Source organism: Pipistrellus kuhlii, unplaced genomic scaffold (assembly GCF_014108245.1).
Source record: "Pipistrellus kuhlii isolate mPipKuh1 unplaced genomic scaffold, mPipKuh1.p scaffold_m20_p_7, whole genome shotgun sequence".
NCBI lineage: Eukaryota > Metazoa > Chordata > Mammalia > Chiroptera > Vespertilionidae > Pipistrellus > Pipistrellus kuhlii.
Genome location: NW_023425573.1, coordinates 37,311,880 through 37,330,974, shown reverse-complemented (window position 1 = coordinate 37,330,974; position 19,095 = coordinate 37,311,880). Strand labels below are relative to the sequence as shown.

Sequence of the window (19,095 nt, the reverse complement as noted above, 5' to 3'; positions counted from 1 at the left end):
ATCTGGCCCCCACTTTAAAAAGTTTGAGGACCCCTGGTACCCTACTCAGACCATTGAACTATTTAAAAGAACTTGTACTTATTGACTAAACTAGCATGTGCCCTCTTAATAGTTTAAAGCTTACTTTACATTCATGAGGGGGCAGGGAGGAATGTAAATGTCAAGTTGCTTTTTCATACATGCTCCAAAGGGAAAAAAAATTTTTTTTTTTTGATACCCAAAAATTTCCTCAACCCTACTCTGTAGGTCTCTGGGTACTTGGCTTGAAATTTTAAAACTACAATATTTTATGCCAAAATATTAATCATATTAAATGCAAATAGTTATAGAGAATGCTTTGGAATTTGATTAGCAATAGTGGCTGTGCATGGGTTGCACCGGTAGGATGTTGAATGATTCTAAAGAGAAATTGTCTTCTTAAAAGACTGATTAGAAATGGTTTCGGTTAGGATTTATAATTAAGTAACGTCTGTCTGTAGCAGTAGGATGGCAACAGTTCCGTTCCATGGTGCTTTCCTTTGAAGTTTCCAGTGACTCCCTTTTCTTTAAAAGCATTTGCTGTTGCTGGCCAAAGCCACAGTTCAAAGGCAACCGTGTGGATAACTACCCCGTACACGGAACAGTTACACTTCCTGACTGACATAGCCCCGTTTTAAATGGGGGGGAGGAGGAGAAGGAGGGTTGGGGGAAGACCAGTGGATCAAACAGTCCTGGGTCAGGAAAAATGCTACTGATAATCTCGCTTACATTTTGGCTCCAAACACACGTTATGAATCACCTGCAGTCACCATCGCGGTGAAACGGGCATCCTGTGCCAGAGGAACAGACCACGTGGTCTTCCATTGAAACACTGAGCTTTGTCTCAACATACAACGGCCCATGAAAAGCCACTTAGCTCTCCCCTCTAGCTGATAAAGAACACACATTTAAATATAATTTTTCTTACCGTTAGTGGATACCGAAGGAAGGCATGATCAGGGACACAGGCAGACAGAGAGCAAGGGAGAGATGAACCCGGAGAGAAAGCGGTCCCTGAAAAAGGCATCATCTTCTAAGGCAAATGCGGGGTCGTTTTTGGACAGCCATTTTGGACACGCTCTGGCCTCTTATTAAATGTGACATACTGAGTCAGAGGCAGACGTTCTCTGTGGTTATTCGCTTCCTGTATGATTAATTTGTTGTTTGTTCCTTCCTCCTTTGCTGCAGAAAAAGAAACTAGATTGGTTTTACTTAAGAAGCAAGCAAAAAAAAGACAAAAACTAAAACCAAACAAACAAAAACAACAACATACACTCACACACACACACACACACACACACACACAAAACAAACAAACAAAAAAACTAAACTAAAAGGATATGAAATGTTTCTCCTTCCCACAAGGTGTAACATACCTGCTTGGCACAATAAGAGGAGGAAACCAGAACGTCCACCTAGTTAGCATCCCAACTTTATTCTAGATACTTGCACAAAAAATAATTGTTCACGGAATCTGGATTCCTTCAGGAAAATTCCACTTGAGAGAATCATTCTCGATATTAACTATACCATTGAGTATTAAGAAAAAAGAGTCACCCAAGAATTAAAAGCTCTCAAATGCACCAAAACCTGGGACAAACGGTTACTCCTCATCTCCGGAGCGTCCAAGGGTACAGGGAGAAAGTCAGAAAGGCAGGCGAAGAGAGCTGGTCAGGTGTATGAAAGCAATTGCGTTTGACAGGCAATTCCGTGCCCAAGTCAGGATACATGATACACAGCTCAGGCCATATGAAGATCCAGAGCTTTCTATGCCAGCATGTTTTGTTTCATATTTAATGGGGTAACAATAGCTCTCCCGGGAGATGCTGGACAAAGGCACAGAGACAATGAACACAGAGGGAAAGTCAGGTTTCTCATTAAAGGACTGTAAGAGGGGGGTGGGCAATGGAATGTGGGTAGAAAATATTATACCAAAACCTTGTGTGTTTAAATAATCTGAAAATGCTCATAACTTTTTTCTAGATCCATCTGAAAGCATCAGATTTAATGTTCTCAACACATACCATATAACAACTGATAAAATAATATCAGTTGAAAGGATGAAAAACAGAGGCATAGTTCAGTAACAGACCTTGTAACATTTGAACTTTGGGTCTTGATTTTGCTGGGTTCTGAGAAAAATGGCACGAAAAGACAAGTTGCCTAATATTCTGATAGAGCTGGGAAGAGCAGTGGTTCTCAGTTCAGGAGGCTGTTGGGAATGTGTGAAGGCATTTCCCCTTGGGAGTGGGGACAGTGGGATGGAATGGTATTGGGAGCCAAAATATAAGCATGATTATCAGTAGCATTTTTCCTGACCACTGAACAGTTTGGATCCACAGGTCTTCCCTCCTCTCCCCCCACCCCATTTAAAATAGGGGCTTATGTCAGGAGGATTCATGAGCGGAGCCAGGAATACAAAAACTTCCTGGGATGCTTAGGATAGTCTCACCCAAAATACTGAAAATGCTTCTACTGAGGAAATGCTCCTCCTGAGGAATACCGGCATCGCTGATGTCTAAGGTTCTTTCAGACTCTAAACTCTCTGAGATATGAGTCCAGCTGCACAAGCAGAGTTATCATGATGCCAAGCCATGGCAGAATTCCTGATTCCAGAGCACGGAAGGATGAGTGACTAAGAATCCTCTACTTTGCCTGGAGCCTCTTGAAGGCGTGACTGTATCCCTCCTGCCTAACATAGGGTCTGGAGTCCAGGGGACACTCACTGACTGAATAACCCATGCAGGTGTGGGGCGGGGCAGAGGCGGAGGCCTGCAGCTCTCACCTGCTTCCCCTTCTACTAACTAGCTACCAAGTAAATGCCTGAGTGAACTTTTGGGGAAGTCTAACTCTAGCTGGGTCTAAAAAGAGAACATGAGCAATAAGATGATTTCTCTATGTATTCTGAGAATTATTTTTAAGTTCTTAAAGTGAGCACGCCAAACACACACACACACACACACACACACACACACACACACTATGCAAAGGAGCTCATGGCTATTCTTATCCACCAGTGACAGCTCAATTAGAAGGGAGTATGTCACTGAGAAGGCTGGAGCCTCTGAGACATGCAAGGGAGTAGTTGTCTAGAGTTTGGGTTTATTTCATCTTTAATGAAAACTTGTAAATACAATCAACTCTGGACACATTTATGAGGTGTCTACCAGGCCCCCCATAGGACCTACATCTGATGCTTCCCCCCTGATTAAAATCCTCCAGTGGTTTCTCCTTTCAGTTAAAAAAAATCTAAACTCTCCTCCAAGACTCAAACAGACCCACAATAACTGGCCCCTCCCTAGTCCTCTGGCCTCATCTCAAGTAACTTCCCTCTTGCTAATTTATTTTCCAGTCCTTTCTGTTAAAGGCACCTATTTGTTTGCATCCTGGGGGCCTCACACTTGTAAGCCCTCTCAGCGGGTAAGCTCATGGCCTGGTTCCTTCTCATTCTTCAGTTCTCAGCAAAAACGAACTCATCCATGCCCATCTCTGCCCGTTTTCTTTTACGCATAGTACATGTCACCACTTGGCATTTCACCACTGACTTAATGGTTTGTTTACTTGTACCTCTCTCCCCACTGGAATTCAAGCTCCATGAGAGCAGGACCTTCTTTCCTACTATCGCCTCAACATCTAGACCAATGTCTGACACCTGGTGGGTCCTCAATTATAATAATATTGGGGGTTGAAAAAAAAAAAAAAAAAAAAAAAAAAAAAAACTCCTAAAAGTTCTACTAAAACATAACGTTCCCTTAAGAGCTTAAACTTGTTCCCTGTGGCACACATAATGAATAAAAAAATTCCAAGATTAGACTTGAACCTGCTTGAGAAGGCTTAAATTAACAGGAACATTTCCAGAAAAAGGAAAGCAGGTAACCCCTTTAACCCAGCAGGGGGCTTGGCAATCTTAGGTAGTACAGGTGGCTTAGGAATTGGGCAGTGGGGAGAAAAAACATGGATTAAGAAAGTTGAAAACAAGTAATACAATCAGAGAGAAGGGGGGAGGAGGAGGTATAGGAAATGAGACAAGAAAAGATGGAGATGAGGGAGAGATTTTGTGGCGGGTGGGGGAAGAGTACTGATCACACCACTGACCCCAGGTTGCCTCGGAGGCCACACTGCATAGGATGGCACGCAGGTGTTGGACATATAAGTGCTTTCTGACCTTCCTCCGTGATGAAGTGTCTCCAGATCAGCAGCAGCTTCTTAATATAGGTAAGTTAAAGGCTGAACCACACAACAGAGGTCAAAGTCCACACCATCACTTAAAGATGAGGACACAGGGGTCCAGAGAGACTAAGGCCCTGCTCATGTCATACCACAGGGCACAGCAGAGTGGGGCCAGAAGTCCGGTCTCGGCTCCATGCCCCAGTGTTGTTATTACCTTTAGCTTCAGTTTAGGTTCAGAAGGATTTCACCTAATTCTTTTCTATAAGCATGAGAAGAGGCAGAAGAAAGAGATAGGGAGAGGACTGTGAGGTGGATGAGAGAAATTGAAAGCAGTATTTGTATTGATTGCTGGCAGGGCTGTTGTTATAACCAAAGGCCAAACATAAGTGAGTTGAGAACTCCAGGCAAATAAAGGCGGTCACAATTTGGACCTCAATGAGAATTTAATTGTGCACAGCCCACTCAATGCATAGACCAGCCTGAGCTTAATGATAGGCTCTCAAACCAATCAGGCAAAGAATCCTCCATATTTAATCTACTGGGGGGGGAAAGAGCAAAAAGAAGATTATAAAACAGCAGTGCATCTTGGAAACACCAGTCTTGCAAAGCAGTAAAGAATCAATCACAGCCAATAACCCTCTTGTGGTGACCCCAAATCAACAGAGACTGAATCGAGGTAACAATAACATGCATAAATATGAGCAGAGTTTAAAAAAAAAATTCCAATTTTTCGAGTTGTGTTTCCATGACTACCTGTTATGGTATGGCATTTGCACTCCCTAAGCTGGGCTCCCTAGCAGAGAGCACCAAACTGAGTACCAAACATCTATCTGTGAAAAGCAGTGGGGCACTGTCTGCCACAGAGTGGCAGTTGAAAGTTCGAGCACCCTTTTAAAGGGCCAGTACACAAAAATTCCCTGTGGAGCCACCCACCTTGTGCTCTGGCAGAGGGAGGGTGAAGTGGACTGGAGCTGTGAGAGCAGAACCAAGGACTGGAGAGTCAGGGGATAGAGCCCAGAAGGCAGACACCCCAAGTTTTCTGGGCTGAGTCATTCCCTCACATAGTGGAGGACGTCTTTCCCACACAGACATCTGCCACTCCTGGGAGGAAGACAGTTGACACACCTATTAGAAAACACCTTGCCCAGAGGCCACTTAAGAGATTAAAATTAACTATTAGCCTCCAGGCAGAAGCAACTGCCCCACCCTGTTGAAAAAACTCTCCCCACACTTGAGACTATTTTCTGGGGGCAATTCAAGTCAGAATCTTATTAGTTTGTAGACAGAGGCAGTCTCTGGAGGCTTTGAATCTTTGCCTGATCCAATTAGTCAGAAGCAGCCTTTAACACTGTCCTGCATTAGAGATTAAGAGGTATAGAGGATCTACTTAAAACATAGTCACAAACCCAAACAGACAACCAAAACGAGGAAACAAAGAAACAATCCCCAAATGAAAGAAGCAGTGAATTTTCCAGAAGAAGAGATAAATGAAGAAGAGATAAGAAAGTTATCTGAAACAGAATTCAAAGTAATAATGTTAAAAATGCTCAACAGTATGAAAAAATATAGTAACTATGAAAAAAGATAAGGTCATAACATAAATAAAGAACATATTGGAAGGAATATACAGCAGATTAGAGGAAGCTGAGGATTTGATCAGTGAATTAGAAGACAGAGTTGAAAATATCACTGAATTGGAGAACCAAAAAGAAAAAACAATAAAAAACAACAACAGAAGGACAGCTTAAGGGAGCTGTGGGACAATGTGAAATGTAACAATATTAGAATGGTACGTGTGCCAGAAGAGGCAGAGAGAAAAGAATAGAGAAGGTCTTTAAAGAAATAATGGTAGAAAACTTCCCTGAACTGGTAAAGGAAAAAGTCACACAAGTTCAGAGGCAGAGAACCCCAAAGAAAAAGAACCCAAATAGACCCATGCCCAGACATATAATTAAAATGCCAAAAATTAAAGACAAAGAGAGAATCTTAAAAGCAGCAAGAGAAAAGAAAACTGTTACATACAAAGGAGTTCCCATAAGGTTGACACCTGATTTCTCATCAGAAAATCTACAGGCCAGAAGGGACTGGCATGAAGTACTCAAGGTAATGGAAAGCAAGGATCTGAGACCAAAATTACTATATCTAGCAAGTTCATCATTCAAAATAGACAGTCAAGCAAAGCGCTTCCCAGACCAAAAAAAAAAAAAAAAAAAAAAAAAAAAAAAAAAAAAAAGCTAAAGGAGTTCATCATCACCAATCTAGCATTACAAGAAATGCTAAAGGGATTGTTGCAAGGGACTTCTGAGAAAAAGAAACAGAGAGAGAAACCTAACCATATGGAATTAAAATGGCTAGAAATAAGTACCTGTCAATAATAACCCTAAATGTAAATGGATTAAATACTCTAATCAAAAGGTATAGGGTAGCTGGATGGATACAAAAACATGACCCAATTATATGCTGCCTACAAGAGACACACCTCAAAACAAAAGACACACACAGAATGCAAGTGAAGGGATAGAAAATTTTTTTCCATGCAAATGGAAAAGAAAAAAAAAAAAAGCTGGAATAGCAATATTCATATCCAACAAAATAGACGTTAAAAGCATCATGCTAAGCGAAATAACCCAGCTGGAGAAAAATAAATATCATATGATCTCACTCATTTGTGGAATATAATGAACCACATAAACTAATGAACAAAAATAGAGTCAGAGTGGGAAAAATATTCTAGAATATAGAATTTGTTTTTGCACCCTGAATTCTATATTATGTCAATATATGATTATAAAAAACACACGTGAATAGAAGTAATCTTATTCTTTGCAGATTTTTAATATTTCCTACAACTTTTGTGATATCATACTATGCTAGTACAGTATTGGTAATATTATTATACTTAAAATTCTTTCATTCTTGAAATATTAATATTTATTACATGCAATATTACTATATGTAAGATCATTTTTCTTAAATAATTGGTGTTTTTTGCACATAACATCATATTTAAAATCGTTTTTCTTGAGATATTAATGTTTATTGCATGTAACATTGTTATATATAAAATCATTTTCCTTGAAATAAAAAAAGAATATAAAACCACAGCCCGGAAATGATAAGCCCTTATCAAAAACAGTCCTTAAAAATCAAAGGAAGCCTGAATCTAAGAGAGCTGCAAAGCAGGAAGCAAGAAGTGACCCGAGGACAGATCTGGTGCCTCTTCCTGGCCCTGTTCCTGCAGACCTCAGCACAAAATACTCTCAGTGCCTTCTGGAGAACCCGAGAGAGACCAAAAATCAAGAGCTTAAAGGAGAAACGAAGCCATCAAACAACTGAAAGAACAAGTAGAAACTGGAAAAATAGTTTAAAAAAAAATCAGTTGTAAAAAAATTCAAAAAGAGAAAGCCCTTCTCCAGGAGCTGAGAGAGTTGGAATTGGGTGTTTAATAATTTACAGAAAGCAAGTTGGGTACCAGAAAACACTGCAAACACATCTGTTAAGCTCCTTAATGTACACATCTCCTCATATTTAATGCTCATCTCTAATTTTAACCATTTGCCCAAGTGTCTGCATATATGTGAAATTATTTCTAATGCTTTTTCCCCCAAATGCTTATTAAATTGATTTTTGCACCCTGCATTCTATATCATGTCAACTTATGATTAAAAAACACACTTGAATTTTTTAGCTAAGCTAGACAGATTGAAAGACAAATGCCTTTTTTTTTAAAAGTAGGGATGGTATTTGTCATATAAATGAATAGAGACATTTTACATTAATAAAACATGTTTGTTTCCCTCAAGAAAAAAAAAAAATCAAAATTCCAACCAATCAAAGAACAACAACAACAAAAAAAACACCCTTCAACTAGATTATCACTGTCCAGTAGAAATACAATGAGTCATATGGGCAGATCTATTCAATATATTTTCTACTAGCTACATTAAAAAGAGTAAAATAAATGAAATTGCAATAACATATTTTATTTACTACACTATGTATTTGAAATATATTATCATTACACGGTGCTCACAATAAAAACCTGGGAGGCTCTTGCTTCTCCTGATGTGCCATGGAAGAAGACACCTGGGGACCTGCCACCACATTCAACAACTCTTCCCAAGCAGGGCTATTTGCCAATGTCAGGGATATGGCAGGGTCTCTTAACTGAATTACAAGGCAAAGATTTCAAAGTGGGTCACCAACATCCAACACCAGCAGTCCCGGGGGAAACCCAGGTGAAACAGAGAGAAGTTTCTTACAACTCAAGGGGCGAAGCGGTGGACAGCCCCATTTTCACATCCTGCCATGCATACGCTTGTGCACACACACAGGGAGAAGCTACTGGCATTTGAAGAGCTGCATGTTCCTTGTGGTTGCTGATCACTAGGTAGGAAGCAGAATGGGATCTTTACAGTGATCTCTGGGGTGGGGACAATAGCCATCTTGTCCCTTATTCAGACTTCACTCCAGACACATGGTTACACGGTGTCTCCCACTGGAGGACAGAACCACGTGCTCAGAAAACCAGTTCCCTGGGCTATTCGGGAAACAAGGGTCTCTACAGCTCTGCACCTTTGGGCCTGACATCACCAAGCTGAACTCTGCAGGAAGGGCTCAGCGACCTGAGGCTTCCCCTGGGACCCCTGACTGCACTCTCATGCCTGGCTGGTGCAGCTGCTACAGAGGGAAGGCAAACCCACCTCCCTGCATAAGAACGGGACATCTGTAGGCATCAGAATGATGGGGGCCCTCCTGAGATTCAGACCTGGAGACCAGGGATGCCAGACGACATGCAATGTCCCAGATTGCCCTACCCAGGAAAGAATTTTCCCACATGACCTTCAGAGGTCCCGTAGGACACTGGTGTACGTGGAAAAGCTTTTTATGGTTATCTGAGCTTAGGTCTCATCTCCATTTTACATACAAACGCAGAGTAATTATTGCACTATGTATTAGTTCCTGAATTTTCCAGTAATGCCACTGTCATATAAATGATATGTTTTGCTTGGATGTTTGCCAAGAATTGATCACCCCTCCTTGAAAATGATGTGCCCAAAGACATTGCCATTTGAGGTAAGAGTCTCTAACTCTTACCGAGGTTAGTTCAAAGTTACAGCTCTCCCATGTACAGCGATTACAGGTGTAAATGCAAATACCTGACCACTTACTTCACTTAGTTTGATAATGAGTTGTACCTGATCACTTCCAAATTGAAGTTATGAGGCTTGGTGCACAGGTGGGGTCCCTTGGCCTGGCCTACAGGGATCAAGCCAAAACTGGCTCTCTTACCTCCCCCGAGAGGTCCTGGATTGTGAGAGGGTGTTTTTCGGGTGATGTACCCTGGAATTGGGCTCCCTCTTCTCTGGTTCCAGGTGCGTCATCTGAGAACTGCAGCTGTCAATTCATGGCAGCCCAGCAGCTCTTGTGCTGAGCGCCTGCCCCCTGGTGGTCAGTGCACATCATAGCTAACGGATGGTTGAATGGTCAGCCAGTTGCTTAAGCTTTTATATATAGATGCCTCTTATTCCTCTTTTTAATTACAGATAAAAATTACATAGATTTTGGAGAAAATTATGTGAGAAGGTTCACTGAAGTGTATGAAGGGGACATTAGAAAACATTGTTATTAAAAGTGGGCATGGGGTCAGGGAAGGCTGAGAGCCACTGTTTCCGTGCTTGGCAGATATTTGGATGTCCCTGGGCTCCGTTTAAAGTCAAGATTGGAGTTTGATGGCTCTGCTCACAGCTGCTCTCTACAAATCTGGGAGGGAACCTTATCTCTCCTTATTTCCAATGGTCACAGATGTGCAAGGTGCTTTTCCCTCCTGTTTCTTAGCAGGCCCTGCTTTTCTCAGTGGCTTGCTCCCAAACAGAATTTGTTCTATCCCAGATTCCCATCTGACTTTGCAACTCCAAGAACTTTCGGCCTCCCCCTTGGCAGCTCTGAAAACAGACCGGTGGAAAAACACTACCCCATCGTCTCCTAATGGGATGGCAACCCTTTCAGCCACAGGAAAGAAGACAGGAAGTGCTTCCTACTGGACCAAGGCACACACGGTGTTCCCTCAATTTCAAGTAGAGGCCCAGGGGCAACAGGATCAGACAGGTGCCATCACAGGGTGATTAGCTTCGGCATTTGGGGGCGGGGGGATTGTTTGTTTTGTTTTGTTCTTTTGCTTACTGCTAACTTTCCCTGCTTTATGGAAGCTGCTTCCTTTAGTTTCAGACCATTTCATTCTGTTTCAGAACCATTCCAACAGAATGATCAGTTGATGGCTTATGTAAAAGCAACTCCATGACTACATTTAAATATTGACTAGTTTGCCAGTAACCAACCACAACGATTAGAGGTATGAAAACCACATGTGGTTTATGTTTTGTAGGATACCCTCAGAAAGATAAATGGACAGTGTAAAAAAAAAAAAAAAAAAACACCAAAAAACCAAAAAACTAATTGGTCTCTCCTGAAGACCAATTGGTTTTTTTTGTGTGTGTGTTTTTTTACACTGTCCATTTATCTTTACACGATCCTACAGGGTCACCTCACCCTTATCGTTATTAAGACAACAATAACAAAAACACACAACAGCAAACAAAAACCCACTGAGCAACAATTAAACAGAACCCAACCCGGGTGTTCCTCTTGGGTGACAGTTGTGTTCTAGCAAAGCAAATAAGTAGCTGACTGGGTGCTGTGGGGCAAAGGTCAAGAATAACCTGTAAGCATAACCTCCACTTTGGCCAGCATCCCTCCACCCCTAACCACGGTCCCTCTCCATCACCACAGCTGTCTCCTTCCCGATTGGCTTCTCCAACTCCAGGCTCTGCCACTGACGCCTTTCCTGGCCCCACAACCAAGCTCTCAGCCCCCTTCTCCAACCAAAAGGACAAATACACAAAGAAAGTTACTTTCTAGTAATAAAGATGTTTTCTGTGATCTTTTCATCTGTGTGTCTGATGGCTAACCAGTGAGCAGGGACACCGTTAGAGCCCCCGTATGTAGCAGTCATTCAACACGCACTGTCTTAGGTGTAGTGGACACAGCAGCGCGCAAACAGACATTCTCCACCCTCATGGAGCTTACTTCATATCTGAGTTGATGCTGTGCAAATAAAAAACGAAGACCAACCGTGAAAATTCCCTGAGCAGATGAAACCAGTAAAGTCATACAAGCCAAACTGAATTTGTTTATTTTGCAAGACTAACTTGACCTGGGTCATTTCTTGCTTTTATGCCTCTGGAAATCATAAGCAAAACTTGAACTGTTTCCCAAGGTTGATATACGGTTAGCCACGGACCAATGTGCTATCATTTAAGCACATCCTAATATCATAACCAATCACTGTGAGGAATAAGCAGTCACTGCTTTCTCACCCTATTAGCTGCTTTATAACAATATGCCCCGAGCCCACTCCATGTTTTGGTTTGAGTGCTCTTGGTTTTTTGGCAAACTCTTTTTGGTGTGTGCACAATAAGCTTTTACTGATTACTACTTTAGTGATTCATTGGTTTTCCTCCTTTATTTCAGCATTTTTGACAATATGATGGAAGGAACAGGAATTATCTCCGTTTTGTGCAGTGCGGGTGCTGGTATGGATTCAGCTCATCTGATCCTACAGGGTCACTTCACAAATCACTGGCAGGGGAAGGACCAGTCAGGCAAAGCTGCTGTGAATGTGGGGTGCTCCACAGTCCTTGGGGGGCAGACATTTCTATTTGAGAACCAGCCCATACAAGTATATTTGAGGGTATGCTGATGGGCCAGCCCACAAAAGTCTATTGAATATATAATGTGATTAAACTGAAACTTCAGTTCCACGTCTTCAAAGGAAAGGACCTAGAGGTGGCAGTAGGGGGAGAGGTTCATCACTCTGTGACACGCTCCAGCCTCAGCCTCTGTCCCTTCCCGCAGGCCAGCCCCACATTTCCCCTTGATCCCACTCGGAACCCTAGAGGCTCCTGTCCCAAAGTACCTCGGACCCATAGGTCATGATTCCTTCCGCAAGATAATATGATCTCATTGAGATGGAAGAAGGGAATCAAGTTGTTGCCTTTTATTTTATTTTTAAAATATATTTTTATTGGGTTCAGAGAGGAAGGAAGAGGGAGAGAGAGAGAGAGAAACATCAATGATGAGAGAGAATCATTGATCGGCTGCCTCCTGCACATCCCACACTGTGGATCGAACCCTCAACCCAGGCATGTGCCCTGACCTGGAATCGAATGACCTCCTGGTTCAAAGTTGACGCTCAACCAATCAGCCCATTGGCTGGGCTTGCCTTTTAGTTTTAAAGAGAGAGCAGTTGTTAACCCAAATGATGTTCAATTAATGGTCTTTTTGTTGAGATGAAAGAAGACGTTTGGTTGGAGGGAGACACCATAGAGTAGAGTCACCTTGTCTACTTCCTTATGTTTCTCCCACTTTTTATAGTTAATTTCCTTCAAATAAAAAATATTTTTATTTAAAAATCACACATGAAAATATTTGGAAAATATAAGTAATAGAATTTTTAAAAATTGATCTGCCTCCTGCACAACCCCTACCAGGAATCAAGCCCACGATTCAGGAATATGCCCTGACCGAAAATTGAACTGTTGACCTTTCAGTGCACGGGAGGACACTCAACCTACTGAGCCACACCGGCAGGACTTTTCTTCAGTGCCTAGGAAAATGTCCAAGAGCTCCTGGGGGCTTTGGGGTGGTCTCAACCAACTAGGAAATGGAAGACAGAGCTTATTTTTATGACAACATTTTTTTTTTTTTTAAGTGATTGAGAAATGAAGAGAGAACAATAATGGTCTGTGAATGTTTTCAGAGGTGGCATATATTGAACTGAGAGAAAACAGGCCTTGGGGCAAGATCTGAGCAAGTGAGAAACAAAACCACATTCCTATTACTATGCTCAAGTTCAGCTCAAGATGATGGCACTCTGACGTGAAGGACAGTAGTGCCAAGAGTCACACAGAGTTTCAGCAGAATTTAATGCCACACAGAAAACACGCACCGGATCCTACTCTAGTTGGCTGAGAACTCATGGAAAACCAATGTGAAGGTCACCAAAATGAAATTTTATTTCCCAAAGGACAGAGGCTTCTGCGCACAGGACTTTCTATCCAGGTTTCTACCAGGTGCAGAAGACACTGCACCCTGTGGAGGCCCATTTCTGAGAATTCTCCACTAGCGGTGTCTACTGAATTCTCTTCAACCTCCAACTGCACAAATGGGGAGCCAAGGTTTTCTTCCCCCACCTTGTATCTTGAAAATATAGATAAGAATTTAAAAAAAAATGCCTAGAGGTACACAGAGATGAGGAATCTCCAAATCTTTAGAGGCATAAGAACATGTTGAAGTGTAAGCAATGGGAACAACAGTAACGCGTTGCTTTCTACTCCGAATTCATTGGAGATTACCATCTTGGATGAGTCTATCATCAGCCTTAAAAAGCAGCTTTAAAAAATGTCTTAAAATGATAATACATACTAAAATGCTCCAAGACAATAGAAAAGACAGCGTACAACATATTACTCGAGGAAATGACTGGTACCTGTTATCAGTTTGCTAAGATTTGGGCTTTTCCAAAAATGAAGTCCATGAAAGGACTGGATCCACTCAGCGGTGAATTTACTTAAGTGTAACGCCAACTCCCAACGCTTTCTCCACAAGAAAAAGCAATCACATTTTTCAAAATGTAAAATTATAATGTGGTAAAAGTCAAATCAGTTCTTTTTTAAATGCATAAATTCGGAGTATAAAAATCACTCCAAACTTATTATATTTAAATTTCTAGTTTTGTTTTCTTTAGTGTATGTATAGAAGTACTTAAGAATTTAGAATTTATTCTGGAGATATTATAAAATGTTACTATTTTCATGACAAAAATTTATGAATTTATAGAAAAGGGCATAATATTTATAAAATGTGTTAATAAAAGCACTATACATGGTTGTTTATCAACATTTAAAACTACTCAAAGATCATTACTAACAATATTTAAAGCACAATAAAAGGAAAATTAAGAATGACTATTTTTATTGTAATAAAAGAAAAATAAAGTGATAAAAAATAATAAAAATAAAAATCACATGATTTTTTTTTTTTAAAGGAATGACTTAAACTTGCAGTTTCTAAACTTTAACAGGACCAGAGAATCTGGAAGCATCAAAAGTTAAGTAGAAATCCACATTCAAAGGAGTCCATGGGATTGTCAGAAAGAGAGAGCAGCACAGGGTCATCTGAGGACATTGTTTCAGCCTAAACTCTGAGAATCATTCAAACGGGGGAGCCAAGGCCCGATATTAACAAAGGGAGGTTTTCTCCTGCTGCACTCAGATGGCATCCCGCCCTGTCTGCCAACATTAGTGGAAGAGAAATCGTTTCATGAAGTCATGCACAGACACGAAATACTCTAGTAAAAGTTTGCTGCCATCCATCCATCATCACTTTGCTTGGATAGGCTGGTGGCCAGCAAGAATATCGCCCTCTGCAAAAACAGTTCAAAGCAATGGCGTGGAGGAAGTGGTGTGCTAATACGATGAAAAAAAATCCCTCAGACACAAAGATAGTTCAAAGAGCATCTGTATATGGCTCACAGGAAACAAACAGCTCAGCTAATTTAACTCCAAACAAACCCAAGAGGCCGGTTTACCTTGGCCATAGCTACACACGTGTGCAGGGAACGGAAGGGCGGCAGCTGTCCAGTGGTTTTCTTCTGTGTCAACGCAGATCGTAGGGCAGGGTTATCCCTCTGGGGTCAGGAAGAAGAGGGGATACCCCACCCCGCATGGCTTCTGAGAGAGAATCACAATGTGTAAGAGGGCTCCACACCTTCCCAGGAGGCAGGTGGGCCCTGGAGCGCTGCTGAAATGCAAGCGTGAGGTCCTTTCTTGAAGCCACTGGTGGGTCAGAAGCTAATCGTGAGCCTGTAGCACAGGGTCTCCCCATTCTTGAAGCCTTTTCATGGGACTTCCCTCAACAGTGTTATCCTTATACAGCTAACATCAGGGAAGGACATCTAAAACAGTTCAGTTGTTCCATCTGTCAGCCTTGGGCGGAAATATATTTTACAATCTTTAAAATGACCAATATTGAATTTTCAACTTGTGAGCATTAAAAAAATATTCTCCAAACTAAATGAACACATCAGCAGCAAGTATCCTGTTATATTTGGCTTTGAAAACCATTTGGAATTTTCTGAAAAGGCAGCTGTGTGTGTGTGTGTGTGTGTGTGTGTGTGTGTGTTTGAGAGAACAGGTGGAGATTGCTACTCACATCTTTAAAAGGTCCTCATTTTTATTTTCAAATAACTTTTATTTGAGACCAGCAGATGTGTCAGTAAGTCTTTAAATTGTTTTTTCAAACCAGGATATGTATGGCTATTTTGACCTCTTTATTGCTAACAGAGTTAAGGAAACTCAAATAGCCCTTTGGTTTTGATCACTTGAGGAAATTAATCTCACAGCTCATGACCTATTTTATTTTATTTTATTTTATTTTATTTTTTTGTGTGAGAGGAAGACAGAAAAGAGTGATTAATCTTGATTATCAGAAATGTGTGACACTGACCTTCCACTGGGTTGTGAGATATTTTTTAGTTCAAAACATGTAGCACCCAGATCATACATGGAGATCATGAAATGTTTCAAATGCTGCATTCCCTTCTTCAGGGGTTGGGCATACTATTCAAGCTGGGCACCGAAAGCAGAGATTTTTGTCTCAGCCAAATAGCCAGCTCACAGGGTCACTCCAAACTCCTCAGCCCGTGAAACCCAGCACCATCTTCTCGGCGGCTCTGGAAAGAACACGTTGAGTAATAAGGGATGGAATGCTTTCTGCTCAATGTTTCCAGAGCTAGTATCTGGCCAAAAAACACCAAATCACAGGCATCTGGGGAAAGGAGATGGCCCTGAAAAAAACAATGATCTTACCCAGCCCTGGACCCCTACAGGTCCTACCCATTTCCTGCTGTCTGCTTCATGCTGGGTTACAGGCATGACTCCGGCGCTGAGGGGGTCTGAAAGTGGACATGGTCAACTTCCAGGGAGTAAAACGCTGTTTGGTCACAGTGAAGACACAGGGAGTGGTGAACAGATGCGGGTCCACGGCAGTGAGCGTGAGCAGGCCATGGTTTAAGAGAAGGTGCACATGTGCTATCAGTGTTCTCCAAAAGAGCTTTCCCAAAAGCGAAGCTCATTCAGCCACAGAGAATAACTAGTCCAGTGGCATCTCTGTGAGTAGGTGATACATTACACTATGTATTCTTGGCTGGTCCACGGGATGGAAAGAATTGAATAGGAAGCCAGAAGACAGACAAGCTGCAGCGGGCACTGATGCAGAGGTGGAAAGGGCATGGCCTAGAGAGGCCGGGGTTCAGAAAAGGCCTCTGAGGTTTTGTCTCACAGCCACAGTTCTTAGCCACAAAATTTCCTTTGAGGAGCTTACCAGAAACTAATGGGCCCGAGAAAATGAATCGGCATGCTAGTTGGAAAACACCACAAGTCATCTTGTCTCTTCAACTGTGTTGTTTTCTGTTTTTTACCCTTTCTTTATTCTAAGAGTCCTCTCTTCAGAATAATTTAAGGTCCCATGATTACAAGAGCTCCCTCAATGCCTACGTCCCCCTTCTGTGATCAGCTGCAGCTGGACCCACCCTGGCCACAGCCAACTGGACAAGACCTCGGCCCAATGGTGGCCCGTCTTCAGGCTGGAGAGCGTCCTGTGAGCTGGCCAGGCATGAGAACGGCTCAGACAAGGCAGCCCGGCTCCTCCGTGCCTCAGAAGTGTGAGCTGGGGGTCACAGAGATGAGCAGCCCATTAGTTGCACCAGAGAAGTGAGAAGAGACACAAAGGAACAGCTGAGCCAGGTAACTGGTGGACATAAGACAGGAGATGACCCGTCTCTCCTGGGACTGAGGGCAAATTATGGTTTTTTCAGGCACCTAAACCGAATCCTAGTTTTGAATAATTCAAGTAGTATCAATATTAACAATAACAACAACAACAATAGCTAACATTATTGTACCTTTACTATGTGCTGAAGAACATTCTCGGCACTGTTACAAGTATGAATCAATTCCTTTTCCATAGTAACTCTATGAAGTAGATGTTGGTGGGGATGGTGGCGGCACTCACGCACAGATAAGTTAAGGAGCCTGACGAACGCTACCCAGCTCATAAGTGGCAGAGACACAACCTGAAGTCAAATGGCCTCGCCCCAGAGTCCATACTTCCAAGCAGTATGTGCCTCCGTGTGGGCACAGTCCTGAGTTTTCCGTCTCTTTTACTGTCCGTCCTTATAATAAAGCCCCTTTCCAAAGGGGGCCTGCCAGAGCGTCTATTTCTTGCTCCCTTGTTGCCTCACAATCAGCATTTTTTCTTGGTTTTACTCATTATGAATCTTAGTAACTTTGTATATTTGTGGGCACATTTAGTCCACAGGCTGATGCTCTATCCATTGAGCCAAACTGGTTTTGGCTCAGAGCACATTTTAAATGATTGCTATACCCTAATTATGACAAGAGCATAAGTCTATTGTGGAAAATGGTGAATGCACATTTAGAGAAAATAAATAACCTATAATCCAACTAGGTAGAAATACATAGTTTTTTGGAATATTTCCTTCTAGTCTTAATATATAAAAATGTTTTAAAATTAGGATTACAATACATGTAGTTTTGAATCTAGTTTTTGTTATCCTTTCATGCTACTAAATATTCTTTGAAAACATGATTTCTACACCAAAATTTAACACTCCCCTATTGCTGGTTATTTTTTATCTCTTACTTTGATTTTACAAATGTCCTAATATTAATATCCTTATAAACAAATTATTGTGCTCAGTTAGTATTATGTTAGAATATATTATAGGGACAGAAGTATTTGGATCAAAACGTTTGAACAATTGATACATACTGCAAATGGCCCACTGGGAAGGCTCACACTTCCTCTGGCATCATAAAAGAATGCTCCCTTCATCACATTCTTGCCAACAGTGAACAGTATAGTTTTAGAAAATCTTTATTCTAGTTTGGTTTCTTTTTTATTTAAAATATACTTTATAGATTTTTTTTTTTTTTTACAGAGAGGAAGAGAGAGGCAAAGAGAGTTAGGTCCCAGGTTCGATTCCGGTCAAGGGCATGTACCTTGGTTGTGAGCACATCCCCAGTAGGGAGTGTGCAGGAGGCAGCTGATCAATGTTTCTAACTCTCTTTCCCTCTCCCTTCCTTTCTGTAAAAGAATCAATAAAATATATTAAAAACAAAACAAACAAAAAACCCCACCATGTAGTACTGCTAGTCCAACTCAGAAATAAATCAACATTGAAAACTGTTCCCACAGCTGCAAAGTGATTGGCACTGATACGTAAATCAGGGTTAGGGGGCTCGGCTTATAATGAGCCTTTCACCCCCTCTGGGCAGGTTGTCACCAACTGATCTCTGGAAGCAAACAAGCCATGTTTCAAAGGAGTAACCGTTTTTCTCGTAACAGGTAGGACCGGAGTAGAGGGATGCATTCCTGTAATGTCCAATCTTCTTAAACTTAGGCCCCGTGAAAACATGAGTCAAAATTATGTTTCCTGGGCCCTGCTTGACCTCTGCTTATTACCTTCCCAGGCATAACCACTGTAGGTGTCTTCTTTCCAGATAGCGAATAGCCTGGGATGCTATTAACAGGTCCCTATCAGGGAACCAGGGAACTTACGACCCAATTATAGGTTAAAGCACATGTGTCAAACACAAGGCCCACGGGCCAAATCCGTCCCGCCAGACCTTGCAATGTGGCCCGCACCGCGCTATCATCACTGCACTCTGCTGCGTTTCCATCACAATGACAGTTTATGACTGTTCAGCAAACCATTCGGCCCGCGATTTAGGCTGGATTTTAGATTTTGGCCCTTTCTCTGATTGA

The 19,095-nt window shown here is 41.8% G+C and overlaps 1 protein-coding gene across 3 annotated transcripts in view; it reads right to left on the bottom strand.

Annotated features, from left to right (window-relative positions):
- The window catches only part of WIPF1 (WAS/WASL interacting protein family member 1), a 104,153-nt gene that overhangs the window by 30,565 nt on the left and 54,493 nt on the right, over positions 1–19,095 (bottom strand). The window contains exon 2 of one of the 3 annotated variants that reach the window (XM_036421964.2): positions 947–1,215. The exons of 1 other annotated variant lie outside the window; for it this stretch is intronic. The gene's annotated coding sequence lies outside the window, so the exon portion shown is untranslated. The remainder of the gene's footprint in view (positions 1–946; positions 1,216–19,095) is intronic. One more of the 3 variants, XM_036421963.2, reaches the window with a different exon arrangement.